The following is a 15,182-nucleotide window of genomic DNA, read 5'->3' as shown; positions in this document are numbered from 1 at the left end:
AACATAGTAAACTAATAAACAAACTGGGTGAAACAGACAAAGAGGGGAGAAGGCCCTGCTTGCAAGCTTACAATCTATCATCATCATCACCATTTATTTATATAGCGCCACTGATTCCGCAGCGCTGTACAGAGAACTCACTCACATCAGTCCCTGCCCCATTGGAGCTTACAGTCTAAATTCCCTAATATACACACACAGACATGATGAATGATAAATATCCTCTGTACAGTACTGGTGGCACCATATAAACAACCTATAATTATAAAAAGTCAATAAATAATGTTACTACAGTGTTTTCCTGATTTGGACAAGGAGACCTGTGTAGTTAAGTCATTAACTATTTGTGTCTCTATGAGACAAAGTATAATATATATGGATATAACAAGACTTATATTATCCTAGACAGGCTACAATGTTCTGCCATATAATAACCGGGCTACATGTTTCCTCATGTACTCCCTTATTATTAAACCTAAATACTAATTTTGCATGTGACGCTTGTGTCCCGAAGAAACCCGATTCTTTACATTCAATGCAGCTTTGTTTCTGCCTTTACTCTATTTCTAGGGTAACAGGTACTATAGCATGAATATACTAAACACACTAGTAATCTAGGCTATCTCTGACCTGCCGGGCCCCACCCACTTTTGCATACATTTTGCATTGCAAATTGTTATGTTATGTTTTTGTCAACTCTTTCAGGTTCATTCATGACAGCTCTGTAGTTTTTTACCCTGTGTGTCAGGAACCAATAAATGCCATTTAAACTGGGCCCAATGATCATATTGTAAAACTCCTATGTACTGTTCCTGCAATCTACCTGCACAGCTGTCAGATACATGCCTTAGTGTATAACAGTAATTCACTGCTAGTCGTGCAGTACAGGTAAAGTGTCACTTTCTGTGTACTGTGCTCCTTTCATGACCAGAATAAAGGAACTTGGAGAGTGGTAGGTAGAGGGCACACTTTTACACTGGGTGTCATAGCAAGACATACCCATATGGAATTCTCTCCCTCGCACAGTAAGACTCTCCTCTGGTCTACAAACTTTCAAGCAATCTCTGAAAACCCACCTCTTCAGACAAGCTTATAATATTCCTCAACCACCCTCTTAACCTCACTACATTACCCTATTACCACCCGTTACACAATTTCGCACAAGACAACTGCCCCCTGACCAACACTGTTGTGTGACAGGATCATTTTGCTTATGAGTCACTTTTACCTTTGCAGTCTGGCTGGGCCAAAATGCAAAATGTAGACTTATCCTCATGTATCAAACTCCCATTGTCCCATTGATTGTAAACTTGCGAGCAGGGCCTTCTCCCCTCTTTGTCTGTTTTACCCAGTTTGTTTATTAGTTTACTGTGTTTGTCCCCAATTGTAAAGCGCTACAGAATATGTTGGCTCTATATAAATAAATGATGATGATGATGATGATACCCATTGAATCAGTGCTATTCCATAAAATATGTCAGAAGGACAAGGTGGTAAGGATGGGAGAAAAACAAAACATAATGTAAGCTGCAGACTATCAGCTGTCTGATATATAATAGGGGTGTGGCAAATGCCTGAAAAATCAGAACACATTAGGCCACACCTCTGATCTGCCCAGACCACACCTTTTTTTAGCCTTTTGGAAAATGGAGACTGTCCTGTGGATGGAAATCATGACTAATGGGAGGTATGAATGTGGGAATACTGTGTACTCCCAAGAACTTCCTGAAGTACTCTTTATTGTTAAAAAAAAGGAAGTGCTTCACACATTGAAGACAATGTTCACCTGCTGATTGTGTAAAGGAAGCGAATACAGATTGTAGACAGTTCTTGATCAGCGCCCCCAAGCCTCGCAGTGGCTAATGCAGCTGTCTTTTTTGTCTATCTCGTCCTAGTCCTGCCAATATCCTCTAGCTTGTTCCGTATGCTAGACATTAGTGTCAGTAGGTGATCTTTCCCTGTAGACATTGTACACAGTACAGCTTCTCTTGTCATACATGCTACGCATAATTCCCAATATTGTTTTTCTATATATTTGTATATATATATATATATATATATATATATATATATATATATATATATATCTACTATATAAATGCCTAGTGGCGTGTGTGGGGAAAAAAAACAAGCTGCAGCGCCACCTGCTGGGCAGAGTTATACACTGACCTATATATTTCTTGAAGGAGAAGTGACAGTTGGGAGTGGTTGGTGGTTGCCGAGGGTGACAGTGGGGCGTTTTTAACACCTTAAGTAGCTTGATGAAGGATGTGGCGATGAAGATGAAGGATGAGGTGATGGAGAAAAATTATGAGGTGGTGACATGTGGACAAAACCACGTTAAAAAAGGGCGCTTGCGTCGGGAAGTAACGCTCTTCCCCTGAGGAGGCCTGGGCTAGGCCCAAATGCATGACAAGAACCTTTTTAACACCTTAAGTAGCTTGATTTGACTAGAATGCATGAGTATCATGCACGGGTTAACTTGTATATATATATATGCTCTGTGTATGGGGTGCAATTATCATCTTAACAAATGAAGGACGCAGGATATCTGGGCTGATGTCAGTAATTAATCAATCTTTTCCGATGTCTCTATGTTACCAAAATCCTGATTTGTTCAGGAATTTCTTATATATTTTATAACACTATTTTTTCCCTTCTTTTGTAAGCAGTTTAACTATTCAGTCCATGCAAGCTATAGGAATTTCATTCACATATGTAACATGCTGTGTGACTTCAACCACAAAACAACAACGTGTAACCGTGTACTATCCCTGTGTTGAGAGCAATAACCAATGTTGTGAGATTTGTTGTAAGACCAGGAGGCCTTGATATAAATGTTTTACTCTCCATGGTCATACATGTAGCCCCCATCACACACTGTCACACTCTATCGCTCTCTCTCCCTCTCTCACTCTCTCTCTCCCTCTCTCTTTCCACGGGCCAACTCCACCCCATGTCATAAGCAATTAAAAATAAATGTATCCTACTAGTAATTTAAATGTAATTTAAATGCTTGATTGATTTCATGCTGTAGTGCTTACATTATGAAAGACATGATGAAAAAGACAAAAAAAAGATGAAAAGGAGACACTTCGCAAATAAATCACATTAACAAGCAAATCAAATATCTCCCTAGAAAAAAACAAAATAGTGGCCAAATCTGTTAGCGAAATGCTCTTTAAACAGCCAATGTAGTCCGAACGAACCAATTGTTTGGCTAAATAATAACTATATCCATAATGGATAACGGGATCAACAATGTTGTAAATGGAGAACACACAATTTAACTGCTTATACACAGAGCACTATCAGGGAGCTACATTTTATGCAGCTTCCAGTGAATTGTGTTTTGTTTAGGAACATTGGTGATCCTGTTATTTACTATGGATATAGTTAAGATTCAGCCACAAGTTTGGATTGTTTGGACTATATTGTCGTTTTTGAGATCATCTCATGAACAAGATTGGCCACTTTTTGTACCTTTCTAGGGAGATATTTAATATTTCTGCTATCTGATTTATGCTAATATTACTACTGAGCTTTTAGTGTTTGTTATACTCTTGATAATCATTGTTTCCATAAATTTCAATTTCTTATGCAGATTTTATTTGCACATTTTTAGCAAAAGAAAAAAAAAATAATAATAAAAAAATCAAAAAGCAATAATGTTATGGAAAAAAAACCTAATAAAGGAGGTATAACAGTAAGATTATTATTACTTGTATCTTTTATTTATAAAGCTTCCAAAGCACTGTACATAGGAGGTTCAATTTAAAATGGAAAATTACACATTATAGTTATTATCATAGACATAATATTGGTTTTAGGGACAATTACTACTTAGATTAATAGAAGAGGGGATGTAAACTCAAAGGCAACTTAGTGCTTTCATTAGCACAAGACTGATCAAAGCACAATTGTTGCTATTTTAGGAAATATAACCTATTATTTAGAAAATGCCAAATCTAAAAGACCACTCTATTCAAGCAAAGATTTTTTCTCATTCCAGATTCAAGACCAGCAGATCCACTTACATTGGAGAAGCTCTATATGGGATTATAAATAGGACTATGGTCCAGAAAAGTACTGCAGAACTGACACCAGCCCTGATTTCCTGTAACCCGAAAGGGACATATCCCGCTGGGAACGTGGGTGTGAGCTTTCCCAAAATGCATGTGATCTGGCAGATCTAGATGCAATTTGTGAGGATCAGGAATGTGGTCTAATTCATCCCATATAGTATCGATAAAGAAGATCATCTGCGCAGTTATGTAAAATCACCTTCACGCCTCCGTCAAATCACATATTTCGTCAACATGTCCTGGTTATAAATATGCGTGATGAACACAGGATTCTGAAATTCGCATATTCAGGGGGAGATTCAATTTGCCGCCAGGTGTCTCCTGAACGTCCGTGGAGATACCTCGCACGGATATTCTGGCAGTGACTGCTGGCAATGTCTGCACATCGTCGGCAACTATACCATATTTTTATTTTATTTGGCATGGCAAGTGCCAAAATCCTACATATAAAAGGATGCGAGTTTCAAAATCTACGATTTACTTTGCATTGTAAGGTGAGCATTAGTCACAATGTGGAAATATTTACCCCTTATAACTAATGTGTATCATTTATAATGTGAATATTGTGTAATGTGCGTATTTATCCCATACTTGCCCACTCTCCAAGAATATCCGGAAGACTCCAGAATTCCGGGAAGGTCTATGGGTACCCTCCCCTATTTGCACAATGCAGCTGTCCCCCTCAGGGGTCGGATGCACTGACGGACGGTTCCCGACAGGACAAGTGCTGCAGCCATACAACCACAGACCAGTTTGTATTCTCTACCATGGTACGTAGTTCTCCAGCTTTACGGTTACTACAACAATCCATGGAATATGTTCATATTGCTTAGCCACTTCTTTATGTAGCTTCAAGCTCACATTTTACAATCTAATCACCAACATATGTCAATCTGTCAAGTATATACATATAAAATATAAAAACACAATATAGAGATGGCATTATAACAGACTTAATAAACAAGTGGAAGAAAATTAACTTTTCATTCATTAAAAGTGAATGGACCAACAATATGTCCTACAGCTACGTAACAATATCAAAAGCATTTTTCTTTGCCAGTTCAAACAACTAAATGTTGTAGCATTTTAAGTGATAGCAACCCTTGACTTTAATTCTACCACACACACACACACACACACACACACACACACACACACAGGGGCGGATCTAGAAAACTACTGTACCCGGGGCGATTTAGGGGGGGGGGGGGTATTTAGGCCCCGCCCCTTTCCAACAGTTTAGGCTGTTGACGGCTGCCGTGACAGGCAGGGACAGTGTGCTGCCCGGCTGCTCTGATTGTGTTTTAAACACAATTAGAGCAGCCGGGCAGCACACTGTCCCTGCCTGTCACGGTTGGACGGACCTGCACATACTGTGCAGCCGTAGGCAGCAAGTGTCTGCTAGGGGGGGCGATCGCCCCCCCCTGGATCCGCCACTGCGCACACACACACACACACACACTATATGGACAAAAGTATTTGGCCACACCTGTTAATTATTGAATTGAGGTGTTTCAATCAGACCCATTGCCAGAGGTGTATAAAACCCAGCACCTAGCCATGCAGTCTCCATTTGCAAACATTTTTGATACAAAATGGGTCGTTCTGAAGAGCTCAGTGACTTCCAGCGTGGCACTGTGATAGGATGCCACCTATGCAATAAGACGGTTTGTGAAATTTCATCCCTGCTGTATATTACACGGTCAACTGTAAGTGATATTATTAGAAAGTGGAAGCGTTTTAAGAACAACAGCAACTCAGCCACAAAGCGGAAGACCAAGTAAAATCACAGAGTGGGGTCAACAACTGCTAAAGTGCATGGTGCGTAAAAGTCGCCAACGCTATGCTGATTCCATAGCTGAAGAGTTCTGAGCTTCCATCAGCATTAATGTAAGGGCAAAAACTGTGTGGTGGGAGCATAATTGAATGGGTTTCCATGACCGAGCAGCTACATGCAAGCCTCACATCACCAAGACCAATGCCATGTGTCAGATGAAGTGGTATAAAGCACACTGACACTGGACTGTGGAACAGTGGAAACATATTATGTGGAGTGACGAATCACGCTTCTCTGTTTGGCAGTCAGATGGGCGAGTCTGGGTTCTGACTGCATTATGCCAACTGTGAAGTTTGGTGGAGGAGGGATAATGGTATGGGGCTGTTTTTCAGGGTTTAGGCTAGGCCCCTTATTGCCAGTGAAGAGCAATCTTAATACTTCACTATACCAAGTCATTTTGGACAATGCTAGGCTTCCAACTTTGTGACAACAGTTTTGGGAAGACCCTTTTCTATTCCAACATGACTGTACCCAATAGCACAAAGCAAGGAAGGACTACAAAGACATGGTTGATGAGTTCAGTGTGGAAGAACATGACTGGCCCGCACAGAGCCCTGACCTCAACCCCATCGAAGACCTTTGGAATGAACTGGAACCGAGATTGTGAGCCAGACCTTCTCCTCCAACATCAGTGCCTGACCTCATAAATGCTCTACAGAATGAATGGACACAAATTCCCACAGAAACCCTCCAACATCTTGTGGAAAGCCTTCCAAGAAGGGTGGAAACTGTTATCACTGCAAAAGGGGAACCTACTCCATATTAAAGTAAATGTATTTGAATATAATGTCATGACAGTCCCTGTTCGTTGTGTGTGTGTGTGTGTGTGTGTGTGTGTGTGTGTGTCATATATATATATATATATATATATATATATATATATATATCATGCATCTACATCATGCATATTATACCCCATCTACTGTTAGTCTCATCTACATCATTGTAAGGATGAATTAAGCTCATGGGTTCATATCACATAAATAGCCTCTGTGATTAAATCGGTGATCTCAGTATTGTGCTGCCTTAGCCTGCTAAGTGCTGACAAAAGGTAGTTGACGTATATAAATGGAATAATTGTATCTGTATGCTGTAGACCAATGATGGACAGTATGGCATAGCCTATAGATGGCTCTGGTTCACACTGGCAGGTCAGTGCGGCTTATAACAGAGCATTTAATAACAGCTACAAATGTATAAGTAAAACATTTCAGGAGCAGATCAGAATAGAAAATATGCGAGATAAAGATATAATTGTGAGATTGGTAATCCTATTAAAGGACACGGCATCCATTCTCTTGTAGCCACTTTATACAAAATCACTATAATAATACATTTTTTAAAAAAAGAAAAAAGAAATGACTATTATTAGAGAACAATGGCTTACATTCAGTCACATAGCAAATGTAGGTACAATATCTCATCAATCTTACACAGGAGCTCACGTAGAGTTGGGTGTCCGACTCTTACGGGAGTATTCAATTGTCAGCGAGTTGTTTTTGTTCCCCGCAGCGTAAAAAATAAAAGTCCCGCGGGTTTTTGACGGCAATAGCGACCATTTTTAGTTAGCGCAGCGGGAAAACTCGTACAATTCAATTGAAAAAGAGGGAACGCTGTCCCCGTGCATTAAACATTGTGTTTGCGAGTTTCAGGGGAGTGAAGGGGAGTTTTAACGCGCTCATGTATAACACAAAAAAGGTTTTGCATACATTTCCATACATTAGATTGCATTACACATTGATAATACCTACACTACAGTACTTTGACATATTTTTAATTGAACTATTTTTTACCATACAATCATCTATATCATGTCAAAACACATTACTACATTCATATTTGTACCAAAAACATACATAAATATAATTAATTAGTGATTTCTTTTTTTTAATGTTTATTTTATTTCATTATTTTTTCACAAGAAAATCAACTTACACAAGTTAGGCATTAGTGATAAACATAAGTTTAACTTTTTTCCCACATTATTACATGATTTCAAATACTTTTCAGAGGTTTTTTATTTTAAACACACCCCAAAGAGGTGCAAGATAAAACAGCATATTTTCCTGTTTTACCCGCCACGTTAAAAAACAATTGAATAGCTTTTAACACGGCTGCCTCTCGCACACCCTATACTTTCAATAAACCTTCTACTCAGGGCCGTCTCTTCCATTGGGCACGATGGGCAGGTGCCCGGGGGCCCTGCAGGCAAGGGGGGCCCGTCCGAATCCTAAATACTTACCTTGCGGTCACATCAGCAGTGATCCGGCTCCCTCCCTGGTCCCCTCTTCCGTGCTGTGCTAGCAGAGAATGCTGGGCGTGATGTCACGCCCAGCATTCACTGCAACCACAGCACGGAAGATGGCAGAAGAGACTCAGCGGCGCGGAAAAAAGAAGAGGATCGGACTTAAGGTAAGTTAAGGGGGCCCCTATATATATATATATATATATATATATATATATATATATGTAAAAAAAAAGTGATTATATATATAATCACGTTTTTTTTTACATACATATATATTTTTTTTACACACACACACACTATTTATATATATATATATATATATATATATATATATATATATATATACAAGTTAACCCGTGCATGATACTCATGCATTCTAGTCAAATCAAGATACTTAAGGTCTTAAAAAGGTTCTTGTCATGCATTTGGGCCTAGCCCAGGCCTCCTCAGGGGAAGATCGTTACTTCCCGACGCAAGCGCCCTTATTAATGTGTGTTCATGAGGTAAAATTACCTCACGAAAATGAGTTTGACCCCTCAACTCGTAAATTTAGCCTTTACTACCCCTCCCACGGGGGGAAGGGGGGATGATGGAAGTTAACTGACTTGACTATTCTAATTTTTTTGTCAAATAATGTCAGTATACCAAATTTCAGGTCAATTGGATGAGCCCTTTCTGAGGAAATAGTTTTTTCCACACACACACACACTAACGCACGCCTCTACACATGTGTGTTCATGAGGTAAAATTACCTCACGAAAATGAGTTTGAGCCCTACCAAATTTCAGCCCTTTTAGAATTTTTTTTCCCACACACACTAAGAATTTAGTAGGTCAGTGTATAACTCTGCCCAGCAGGTGGCGCTGCAACTTGGTTTTTTTTTTTACACACACACACAGACGCCACTAAGCATTTATATATTAGATAGATATATATATATATATATATATATTTTTTTTAGGGGCCCGGTACACTGCATTGCCCGGGGGCCCATAAAGTAGTTAAGGTGGCCCTGCTTCTACTGGAGCGCGAGAGGACCATTTCATGAAAAAAAAACAGAGCGTTAAAAATGGAATTGAATCGCGGATAAAGTTAACCTGCTCGAAAATTATAAAAAACAGCGTTAAAATGAGTTGACGAGGTTAAAGAATAAAACTCGCTGACAATTAAATACCCCCTTTATGCTCAAAATGTGCTTTTCCGTACTGGCGTCTGCCCATTGTGCCTCTCTACTACACTGACCTGGTCATAAATATTAGAGCTCATTAGTACTGGGGCTCCCAGTGAGCAAGTTCAGTGTAATAACATAAAGGTTTATTTTGTTGCCAGGACTGGGATTGCCATCAAAAGATTCCGGAGGTGCCATCCTAGCTGCCAGTACTTAGGTGAGGAAATAAAGGGGGTACTGAGGAATGTGGAGGGAAGTGTTTATTTAGAAAAAAGGTGTTTTCTATATTGTGTGCTACAAGTGCCAACATACTCATATACTTAGGCGGCCTGGGCATGCTGGGATCAGTAGTGCACCATGCAAAAAATTATATATAATATACCTTTACCATTCATCAACATCATCATCAACATTTATTTATATAGCGCTAGCAAATTCCGTAGCGCTTTACAACTCATTACCCCACACACATCGCACAAGGGGTGTGGTATGGGCCCTAGTGCTTTCAGCGCAGGACTGGTTTGTCCTAGGGAACACATTGCTGAATGTTATTACTAGCTATATTAGTTATCTTGTATTTAGTGGGTCATTAAACCATGGAACATCAACATGTAACATTTAAACAGTCCTAATAGAAGGTGTCACCATCCAATCGCTGACCAACCTGCTATATACAGTGGGGGTGATGCTAAGCTGGGTGTACACCTGTTTGATTAGCGTAAAGTACACTAATTTGCACTGCTCAAGCCCACGCACAATATCCTACGCATGCGACTGTACGCTAAGTTTGTAGCATCTGACACCATTCATGCCCACACACAATATCTTAGGGCAGGGGAGGCTAGACGTTCCACTTATGTGCGAGCGTACACTATGTCGGAATTGGAGAAGTTAATAAGTTGGATGGTATGCATTTTAAATACACTGCTTCAATAATTATTAACTAGCACCAACGATAAGAAAAAATTGCTATTATTACATAGAATACACAGATCAAGATGATTTATTTTATAGTGGGTCAGTACTGAAAAATTGGGACAAAAAATTACAGGGCCAAATGTTTAAAAACTGGAGCTGTCTGAATATTAGGTTGAGTTGGTAACTATGACTATGTTAGACCAGAATTACCAGCAAGCAGGTCAAAGAGACTGGTCAGGAATTGCCGTCTGTTCCTCACCAGTGATTTATACTATTCTCATGGGGATTTATGAAATGACATTGAATTCAGGAAGCACCAGCAGTTATTTCAGCCACTGTGGTTTGCACACACAGCACTCACTATCGAGTAATGTTTTTACTGGGTAGCAAATGATTAAACATGCCTCCAAGCATTTCTAATGGCAGAAAAGGAATATTTAAAGCTGCAGTCCCACCTGGAGCATTGTAGCTCCGCCCCCTCACTGAAGCCCCATGGGCTGTTCCATGCAGCCTTGGCTGAAAACCAGGGCTGTGTAATACTTGGGAGGAGGGTGTGAGCAGCAGGACCAATGAAAGTAGACATTGCGTTTTCTGATTGGTTCTTCACTCACTGCTTCCTTTTAAAGCCATTTTAAAAGTGGTAAACAAAACAGAGATACACACCAGGGGCGCACGCAGGGGGGGTTTCTGGGTCTCCAGAAACCCCTCCCCTCCGCTAAAGAAGTGCCCCTACATAGCGGCACTGTACTATGTAGCAGCCGCGGCGCTGTCAAAGAAGCGTCCGTGGCAGTGCTGTATTGCATACAGCACCGCCGCGGAAGCTTCTTTGACAGCGCCGCGGCTGCTGTATTGTACAATGCTGCCGAAATGGATCTCCTGCACACAGCTATAAACACCACAAAGCAATACATATATCATACTTGCCAACTCTCCCGGAATGTCCGGTAGACTCCCGAAATCTGGGTAGGTCTCACGGGAGAGCAGGCAATTCTCCCACATCCTGAATTGCGAGGGGCCTTTTTCATCGCAAGGGGGTGGCCAAAAGGACGCCCTCTCACCGGGATTTCCCGGACTTTATGAATTAAAAGTTGACAAGTATGACATATTTAGTGGCTGATTTGCCAATAGGCAAAAAGCAAGACTTGCAGCAAAAAGTGGTTTATTTTTCCAGCGACAGGGCTTTTTCTTTTAATCTCGCCCAATACAACAAAGAGACATAACACTGCTATCGCCAGCGGTAAGATTTGCGTCAGGAAGCCTATTTAACAGGACTCACTGCAGGTTTTCAGTTCCACTGAGCATGCACAAGGCAGCTGGTCCTACTCACGCATGCGCAGAGACTAATATGGTGAATCAGTAGGAGCAATATGGGATTTGTATTCACCTAGATAAAGCGGTGATAAAGACAAGAAAAAAAAGCTTTATTGCCAGAGAAAGGAGCCTATTAATAGGCCCAGCGGTACTAAAATATAGAATGATATTATACATTTAGGAATCAGGCAGATAGCTTTAGGAGCAAATTGAGAATGATCACAGGAAGGAACAATGTGAAAAATAAACAGGCAGTGAATACTAAACAGCAATGCGCATAGAGGGAAATTGGTAATGAGTTAGCAGCAAACATAAGACATTAAGCAGTAACTGACATATTGCAAGCAGTGAATACAGAACACTGAATCAATATTAAGTTTGATTTTTGTATGAATTCATCATGATTTCCAGCATGTCTCCCCAGCCTCTGGGTATTATGGGACTTGTAGTACCCCAACAGGTAGAGATACACAGGTTGTCCAAGCCCATTCTAGACATTTTGCAATATAATTGCTGAAATATATACAGCAGTCACAAAACATACATCTAAAAGCTACTCGCAGGATGACAGCCTGTGTGACTCTGGGGGATTCCCTGCCAGGGAACCCAGCCTGATACTTTCTGTTCGCCATCTTTTCTGTGAAGTATTTCTCCTTAATAATGAAGCTTTCACCCTCCAGCTGTAGAACAAGACCTCTAGTTGCAGCATTCCTGGTTCTTAGAAACAAATGTCAGATTCCCTAGAACTCCCTTAAAGGGACACCATCATCAGAACTGTATGATTTAAGTGTATGATTATACGTACTTCATAGCTATTTTTTGGGAATACAAAGTCAAAATTTGCAGTTTTTGTTGTTGTTTCACAGAATGGCCACTATACTGCAAACAATAGGTGCTTGTTATTATCACTTATTAACCGACATTGCTGCCGATATAGCTTAGGTAGTTGGAGCTCAGACATACATGAGTGACCGAACCAATATATACCATAAAATGCGACCTAACTGCTCATTTAGGAATTGTCCAAAAGCAAGAATACCTCTGTGGACAAGAGCAAATTAGAGATCCACGCAGATATTAAATGTATATGTAACAATCATGCGTCAAGCCTCCTGTGAGAATGTGTCCTTAACGTTGACCACGCCATAAGGCTTTTGCACACAAGGGTTTTCATTTAATATGTCCCTGACAAATAGCCATGTATAGAGATCACCAGATCTATATGATGCGTCACGTGTGCTGTCAGCAATGATGAATGGGACACTGAGAAATATTTTGTCTGTATCTGCTTCAATTGATTTTTATGCTATTTCGGCTATGTGAACAAGACTTTATTGTAGAGCCTATGTACACTGTGTACACTGCGGGGACAGTCCTCAAAACTGTGATTCCTTGGTTACCATAAGAACCTGACTGTCAGTACACACTATACTGTTTTAGAATGTTGGACATCTCTGCAGCCATCTGTATGACCCCATAGAAGCACAGTGGACCTCCGGTACAGTGAACCTCATTCATGAAGCGTAAAGGCTGAGCAGAGTAAAGCACCATGGGTTTGAACCAACTGCACCATGATGGTCGGCCCAGCTGATATAAATGTGTGTGTCTACTCTCCGCTCTCTGGAATCATCTCGAACCGCACCTAGGTTTGTTGGGAGGTGGAAAGATCTGAAGAAGTGCACTGTAGAAAAACTGTATATGTTACATCAAAAGTCCAACATCCAACCACTGTAGAGCCACCTCGGCCATTGAATTGAATTATATTTTGTCATAAAATGCTGCTTGGTTTAAATTAATAATAATAAGTGGACATTGGAACTGTCTTTATTATATGGGTCACTTTTGCTTGTTTGTTGCTATTTTACATTGGGCAACGAGTGCATAGAAATGCTCTGCAACTGTAAGGTGCAACATGCAATCCATTAACTGTATAGGGGCCAATTCAATTCTCTGCCATGTGCCACAGGGTGTCTCCAGGAGCGGTCATCATCATCATCAATATTTATTTATATAGTGCCAGCAAATTCTGCAGCGCTTTACAATTGGGAACAAACATTAATAAGACAATACTGGGTAATACATACAGACAGAGAGGTAAGAGAACCCTGCTCGCAAGCTTATAATCTATAGGAGCGGTCTTGAGGGTACTCCCTCGTAGAGGTACACAGGAAAATCTGCGACGTTGGGGTACCACATCACACAGAAAACTGCGCAGTCGGACATCGCAGTGATGTCCAGCGTCACTTTTAATTGAAGTGGACCCATTAAACGAGACCCAGCTAAGAGCTGGTGCAGAATGCAAATCCTTTTGTACAGCAAGCAACACCGTCTGTACAGCATGGAGCACCTCTAAAAAGGTGCGCTCTTCACCCCTTTAGCTCCGCAAAATAAAAGCTCATGGGACCCACAACACTTTCCCATATCCCCTATACAATTTTATATAGGCTTGGAGGCAGTCACCGTACTTATGAACATGTATAAGGATCATAATAACTCTTTATATTTAGTCACTTAACTGTGCTGAACAGAGCAACATGACACATTATATTGTAAGGATAACAGGAGTATAGGGAGCATAAAAAGGGTTAAGTGGAATGGGTGAGAGGTATAACAGAGGGTAAAGTGTAATAGCAGACAGGGCTTAAAAGGTCATATGAAGCAATGTGGAGGGGTCTCTAGGTAGAAGTTATGCCATTAGTCATGTTGAAATTATGTGCACAATTATAATAGAGATGTATAGATGACACACCGAGCTGTCAGTGTAATTGTTACAGGGTACTTACAGCTCCCGTACTCCAATGGGCTCGTCTCAGGGCTGCAGAGAAACAACAGGAACAATGATTAGTTACCAGTTAACAATCTGCTGTTAATACAAAGCACAACAACTCCCTTTACCATTGCAGGAAGGTAATGACTTCTCAGGCAGCTGAATATTAGGGATGACATGTCAGCCTGTTAATGTGGGGGAAGGGGACCCCTGGCAATGAAGGGGTGCACCCTACCAATACACAGCAAAGCCAGGGGAGTGTACAGGAACTGGAGAGCAATCCTCAAACAGGTTTTGGTGGGCGGTGCTGCTGACAGTAAGAAGTCAGCACCACCTGCACTCTCCGAAATATTACCTGTATAACCTCCCAACCCCACCCCCTGCAGCGACCTTCACATACCTGTGAGACACACAACCGTACAATAATACCTCGCCTTCATGAACTTGTCTCACAACGTAACACAACATAGCCTGACCTTCACACACCAAAATAATAAACCCGTTCCTAGTACAGTTCCCTGGTAAGATTTGTCCTTCCGGAAATGGGCACAAAAACATAATGCACACAATTAAGCACTAATATAAAGCCAATAATGTAAGTCTGACCACACCACTTTCTGTAATCTGCACATTCACACGCTGCATGGAAATTATATCAGGGGGTAGATGTATCAAGCTGAGAGTTTTCCGGCGGGTTTGAAAAGTGGAGATGTTGCCTATAGCAACCAATCAGATTCTAGCTATCATTTTGTAGAATGTACTAAATAAATGATAACTAGACTCTGATTGGTTTTTCAAACCCGCCGGAAAACTTTCAGCTTGATACATTTACCCCAGATGTAAGTTTG

General features: G+C 40.7%; 1 protein-coding gene across 8 annotated transcripts in view; it reads right to left on the bottom strand.

Moving 5' to 3' along the window:
• The window catches only part of EPB41L1 (erythrocyte membrane protein band 4.1 like 1), a 109,097-nt gene that overhangs the window by 60,471 nt on the left and 33,444 nt on the right, over positions 1-15,182 (bottom strand). For 6 of the 8 annotated variants that reach the window (XM_075177618.1, XM_075177612.1, XM_075177615.1 and 3 more), the window contains exon 2: positions 14,351-14,382. The exons of 1 other annotated variant lie outside the window; for it this stretch is intronic. The gene's annotated coding sequence lies outside the window, so the exon portion shown is untranslated. Of the gene's footprint in view, positions 1-14,350; positions 14,383-14,462; positions 14,564-15,182 lie in introns of those variants that run through there. One more of the 8 variants, XM_075177613.1, reaches the window with a different exon arrangement.

This window comes from Mixophyes fleayi, chromosome 6 (assembly GCF_038048845.1).
Source record: "Mixophyes fleayi isolate aMixFle1 chromosome 6, aMixFle1.hap1, whole genome shotgun sequence".
Classification (NCBI taxonomy): Eukaryota; Metazoa; Chordata; class Amphibia; order Anura; family Limnodynastidae; genus Mixophyes; species Mixophyes fleayi.
Note: the sequence above shows the minus strand (reverse complement) of the source record. Positions and strands in the feature narration are given on the sequence as shown.